The sequence below is a fragment of the Carassius auratus genome, unplaced genomic scaffold, assembly GCF_003368295.1.
Source record: "Carassius auratus strain Wakin unplaced genomic scaffold, ASM336829v1 scaf_tig00217675, whole genome shotgun sequence".
Taxonomy (NCBI): Eukaryota; Metazoa; Chordata; class Actinopteri; order Cypriniformes; family Cyprinidae; genus Carassius; species Carassius auratus.
Window position 1 is genome coordinate 60,001 of NW_020529179.1, and position 5,461 is coordinate 65,461.

Below are 5,461 nucleotides of genomic sequence, written 5' to 3' on the forward strand. Positions count from 1 at the left end.
TAAGCAGGTTTGGGCCTGGTTAGTACTTGGATGGGAGACCGCCTGGGAATACCAAGTGCTGTAAGCTTTTTGGAACTTTTCACTTAGTATATAATAATTTTGCCAAAAAATAGAGTCAATGCCCGATCTCTGAATATTAGCAGGTTTGGGCCTGGTTAGTACATGGTTTGGAGACTGCCTGGGAATACCAGGTGCTTTAAACTTTTTGGAAAATTTCACGATTTATATAATAATCTTGCAAAAAAAAAAAAAAAAAAAAAGAGTCAATGCCCGATCTCTGAATCTTACCAGGTTTTAGGTCTGGTTAGTACTTGGATGAGAGACTGCCTAGGAATACCAGGTGCTTTAAGCTTTTGGGGTTTTCTTTGCTACTTATATAATGTACTGGCGATTAGATGGGCTGGTCTTTAAATAGCCCTCTCTTTGCAGCAGTCCTTCGCTTACGGCCATACCAACCTGGCTATGCCCCGATCTCGTCTGCTCTCGGAAGCTAAGCAGGTTTGGGCCTGGTTAGTACTTGGATGGGAGACCGCCTGGGAATACCAGGTGCTGTAAGCTTTTTTGGAAACTTTTCACTTAGTATATAATAATTTTGCCAAAAAATAGAGTCAATGCCCGATCTCTGAATATTAGCAGGTTTGGGCCTGGTTAGTAACATGGTTTGGAGACTGCCTCGGAATACCAGAGTGCTTTAAAACTTTTTGGAAAATTTCAAACGATTTATATAATAATCTTGCAAAAAAAAAAAAAGTCAATGCCCGAGTCTCTGAATCTTACCAGGTTTAGGTCTGGTTAGTACTTGGATGAGAGACTGCCTAGGAATACCAGGGTGGCTTTAAGCTTTTTTGAAACTTTTCCACTTTGTATATAATAATTTAGCCAAAAAATAGAGTCAATGCCCGATCTCTGAATATTAGCAGGTTTGGGCCTGGTTAGTACATGGATGGGAGACTGCCTGGGAATACCAGGTGCTTTAAACTTTTTGGAAAATTTCACGATTTATATAATAATCTTGCAAAAAAAAAAAAAAAAAAGTAAAATGCCAGATATCTGAATCTTAGCAGGTTTAGGTCTGGTTAGTACTTGGATGAGAGACTGCCTAGGAATACCAGGTGCTTTAAGCTTTTGGGTTTTCTTTCCTACTTATATAATGTACTGGCGATTAGATGGGCTGGTCTTTAAATAGCCCTCTCTTTGCAGCAGTCTTCGCTTACGGCCATACCAACCTGGCTATGCCTGATCTTGTCTGCTCTCGGAAGCTAAGCAGGTTTGGGCCCGGTTAGTACTTGGATGGGAGACCGCCTGGGAATACCAGGTGCTGTAAGCTTTTTGGAAACTTTTCACTTAGTATATAATAATTTTGCCAAAAAATAGAGTCAATGCCGATCTCTGAAATATAAGCAGGTTTGGGCCTGGTTAGTACATGGTTTGGAGACTGCCTGGGAATACCAGGTGCTTTAACTTTTTGGGAAAATTTCACGATTTATATAATAATCTTGCAAAAAAAAAAAAAAAAAAAAGAGTCAATGCCCGATCTCTGAATCTTACCAGGTTTAGGTCTGGTTAGTACTTGGATGAGAGACTGCCTAGGAATACCAGGTGCTTTAAGCTTTTGGGTTTTCTTTCCTACTTATATAATGTACTGGCGATTAGATGGGCTGGTCTTTAAATAGCCCTCTCTTTGCAGCAGTCTTCGCTTACGGCCATACCAACCTGGCTATGCCCGATCTCGTCTGCTCTCGGAAGCTAAGCAGGTTTGGGCCTGGTTAGTACTTGGATGGGAGACCGCCTGGGAATACCAAGGTGCTGTAAGCTTTTTGGAAACTTTTCACTTAGTATATAATAATTTTGCCAAAAAATAGTCAATGCCCGATCTCTGAATATTAGCAGGTTTGGGCCTGGTTAGTACATGGTTTGGAGGCTGCCTCGGAATACCAGGTGCTTTAGAACTTTTTGGAAAATTTCACGATTTATATAATAATCTTGCAAAAAAAAAAAAAGAGTCAATGCCCGATCTCTGATCTTACCAGGTTTAGGTCTGGTAGTACTTGGATGAGAGACTGCCCTAGGAATACCAAGGTGCTTTAAGATTTTTTGAAACTGTTCACTTTTGTATATAATAATTTGCCAAAAAATAGAGTCAATGCCCGATCTCTTAATATTAGCAGGTTTGGGCCTGGTTAGTATACATGGATGGGAGACTGCCTGGGAATACCAGGTGCTTTAAACTTTTTGGAAAATTTCACGATTATTATATAATCTTGCAAAAAAAAAAAAAAAAGTCAATGCCCGATATCTGAATCTTAGCAGGTTTAGGTCTGGTATTCTTGGATGAGAGACTGCCTAGGAATACCAGGTGCTTTAAGCTTTTGGGTTTTCTTTCCTACTTATATAATGTACTGGCGATTAGATGGGCTGGTCTTTAAATAGCCCTCTCTTTGGCAGCAGTCTTCGCTTACGCCATACCAACCTGGCTATGCCCGATCTCGTCTGCTCTCGGAAGCTAAGCAGGTTTGGGCCTGGTTAGTACTTGGATGGGGAGGAGCCGCCTGGGAGATACAGGTGCTCGAGAGATAAAAAAGCTTATTTGGAAACTTTCACTAGTATATAATAAATTTAGCCAAAAAATAGCAGTCCAATGGCCCGATCTCTGAATTATTAGGCATGGTTTGGAGCCTGGTAGTACATGGGTTGGGAGACTGCCTGGAGAATAACCAGGTGCTTTAAACTTTTGGAAAAATTTCCACGATTTATATAATAATCTTGCCAAAAAAAAAAAAAAAAAAAAAATGAGCCCAATGCCCGATCTCTGAATCTTACCAGGTTTAGGTCTGGTTAGTACTTGGATGAAGAGCTGCCCTAGGAATACCAGGTGCTTTAAGCGATTTTTGGGTTTTCTTTCCTACTTATATAATGTGACGTGGCGATTAGATGGGCTGGTCTTGTAAAATAGCCTCTCTTTGCAGCAGTCTTCGCTTACGGCCATACCAACCTGGCTATGCCCGATCTCGTCTGCTCTCGGAAGCTAAGCAGGTTTGGGCCTGGTTAGTACTTGGCATGGGAGACGCCTGGCAATACCAGGTGCTGTAAGCTTTTTGAAACTTTTCACTTAGTATATAATAATATTTGGCCAATAAAATAGAGTCAATGCCCATCTCTGAAATATTAGCAGGTTTTGGGCCTGGTTAGTACATGGTTTGGAGACTGCCTGGGAATACCAGGGCTTAAACTTTTTGGAAAATTTCACGATTTATATAATAATCTTGCAAAAAAAAAAAAAAAAAAAAAAAAGTCAATGCCCGGATTCTGAATCTTAGCAGGTTTAGGTCTGTTAGTACTTGGATGAGAGACTGCCTAGGGAATACCAGGTGCTTTAAGCTTTTGGGTTTTCTTTCCTAGCTTATATAAGTGTACTGGCGATTTAGATGGGCTGGTCTTTAAATAGCCCTTCTTTGCAGCAGTCTTCGCTTTACGGCCATACCAACCTGGCTATGCCCGATCTCGTCGCTCTCGGAAGCTAAGCAGGTTTGGGCCTGGTTAGTACTTGGATGGGAGACCGCCTGGGAATACCAGGTGCTGTAAGCTTTTTGGAAACTTTTCACTTAGTATATAATAATTTAGCCAAAAAATAGAGTCAATGCCCGATCTCTGAATATTAGCAGGTTTGGGCCTGGTTAGTACATGGATGGGAGACTGCCCTGGGAATAACCATGGTGCTTTAAACTTTTTGGAAAATTTCACGATTATATAATAATCTTGCAAAAAAAAAAAAAAAAAAAAAAAAATGAGTCAATGCCCGATCTCTGAATCTTACCAGGTTTAGGTCTGGTTAGTACTTGGATGAGAGACTGCCTAGGAATAACCAGGTGCTTTAAGCTTTTGGGTTTCTTTCCTACTTATATAATGTACTGGCGATTAGATGGGCTGGTCTTTAAATAGCCCTCTCTTTGCAGCAGTTCCTTCGCTTACGGCCATACCAACCTGGCTATGCCCGATCTCGTCTGCTCTCGGAAGCTAAGCAGGTTTGGGCCTGGTTAGTACTTGGATGGGAGAGACCGCCTGGGAAATACCAGGTGCTGTAAGCTTTTTGGAAACTTTTCACTCTAGTATATAATATTTTGCCAAAAAAATAGATGTCAATGCCTGATCTCTGAATATAGCAGGTAGGGCCTGGTTAGTAACATGGTTTGGGAGACTGCCTGGGTAATACCAGGTGCTTTCCTAAACCTTCTTTGCGAAAATTTCACCGATTTATAGAATAATGCTTGCAAAAAAAAAAAAAAAAGAAAAAAGAGTCAATGCCCGATATCCCTGAAATCTTTACCAGGTTTAGGTCTGGTAGTACTTGGATCGAGAGACTGCCTAGGAATACCAGGTGCTTTAAGCTTTTTGGGTTTTCTTTCCTACTTATATATGTACTGGCGTATTTACGATGGGCTGGTCTCTTAAATAGCGCCTCTCTTTTGCAGCAGTCTTCGCTTACGGCCATACCAACCCTGGCTATGCCTGATCCTCCGTCTGACTCATCCGGAAAGCTAAGCAGGGTTTGGGCCTGGTTAGTACTTGGATGGGAGACCGCCTGGGAATCACCAGGTGCCTGTAAGCTTTTTTGGAAAACTTTTCACTTAGATATATAATAATTTTGCCAAAAAAATAGAGTCAATGCCCGATCTCTGAATATTAGCAGTTTGGGCCTGGTTAGTAACATGGTTTGGAGACTGCCGGGAATACCAGGTGCTTTAAACTTTTGGAAAATTTCACGATTATATAATAATCTTGCAAAAAAAAAAAAAAAAAAAAAGAGTCAATGCCCGATCTCTGAATCTTACCAGGTTTAGGTCTGGTTAGTACTTGGATGAAGAGACTGCCTAGGAATACCAGGTGCTTTAACTTTTTTGAAACTTTTCACTTTGTATATAATAATTTTGCCAAAAAAATAGAGTCAATGCCCGATCTCTGAATATTAGCAGGTTTGGGCCTGGTTAGTACATGGATGGAGACTGCCTGGGAATACCAGGTGCTTTAAACTTTTTGGAAAATTTCACGATTTATATAATAATCTTGCAAAAAAAAAAAAAAAAAAAGAGAGTCATGCCCGATCTCTGAATCTTAAGCAGGTTTAGGTCTGGCTAGTATCTTGGATGAGAGACTGCCTAGGAATACCAGGTGCTTTAAGCTTTTGGGTTTTCTTTCCTACTTATATAATGTACTGGCGATTAAGATGGCTGGTCTTTAAATAGCCCTCTCATTGCAGCAGTCTTCGCTTACGGGGCCATACCAACCTGGCTATGCCCGATCTCGTCTGCTCTCGAAGCTAAGCAGGTTTGGGCCTGGTTAGTACTTGGATGGGAGACCGCCTGGAATACCAGGTGCTGTAAAGCTTTTTGGAAACTTTTCACTTAGTATTATAATAATTTAGCCAAAAAATAGAGTCAATGCCCGATCTCTGAATATTAGCAGG

General features: G+C 40.9%; 6 non-coding genes and 3 pseudogenes across 6 annotated transcripts in view; all 9 read left to right on the plus strand.

Moving 5' to 3' along the window:
* The window catches only part of LOC113102050 (5S ribosomal RNA), a 120-nt gene extending 53 nt beyond the window's left edge, over window positions 1-67 (plus strand). The window contains exon 1 of the ribosomal RNA XR_003290608.1: window positions 1-67. This exon is cut by the window's left edge and continues 53 nt beyond it. This is a non-coding gene — a ribosomal RNA (5S ribosomal RNA).
* A 371-nt stretch (window positions 68-438) lies between these two features.
* On the plus strand, window positions 439-558 carry LOC113102037 (5S ribosomal RNA). Its single transcript, XR_003290595.1, has one exon. It is a non-coding gene; the product is annotated as a 5S ribosomal RNA (ribosomal RNA).
* Window positions 559-1,208: 650 nt separating this feature from the next.
* LOC113102046 (5S ribosomal RNA) lies at window positions 1,209-1,327 on the plus strand. Its single transcript, XR_003290604.1, has one exon. It is a non-coding gene; the product is annotated as a 5S ribosomal RNA (ribosomal RNA).
* Window positions 1,328-1,695: 368 nt separating this feature from the next.
* Window positions 1,696-1,815, plus strand: LOC113102038 (5S ribosomal RNA). The gene has a single exon (XR_003290596.1). It is a non-coding gene; the product is annotated as a 5S ribosomal RNA (ribosomal RNA).
* A 637-nt stretch (window positions 1,816-2,452) lies between these two features.
* LOC113102060 (uncharacterized) lies at window positions 2,453-2,574 on the plus strand (annotated as a pseudogene).
* A 400-nt stretch (window positions 2,575-2,974) lies between these two features.
* On the plus strand, window positions 2,975-3,093 carry LOC113102057 (uncharacterized; annotated as a pseudogene).
* A 374-nt stretch (window positions 3,094-3,467) lies between these two features.
* LOC113102052 (5S ribosomal RNA) lies at window positions 3,468-3,585 on the plus strand. The gene has a single exon (XR_003290610.1). It is a non-coding gene; the product is annotated as a 5S ribosomal RNA (ribosomal RNA).
* A 378-nt stretch (window positions 3,586-3,963) lies between these two features.
* Window positions 3,964-4,085, plus strand: LOC113102053 (5S ribosomal RNA). The gene has a single exon (XR_003290611.1). It is a non-coding gene; the product is annotated as a 5S ribosomal RNA (ribosomal RNA).
* A 1,179-nt stretch (window positions 4,086-5,264) lies between these two features.
* LOC113102058 (uncharacterized) lies at window positions 5,265-5,381 on the plus strand (annotated as a pseudogene).
* Window positions 5,382-5,461: the final 80 nt, after the last annotated feature.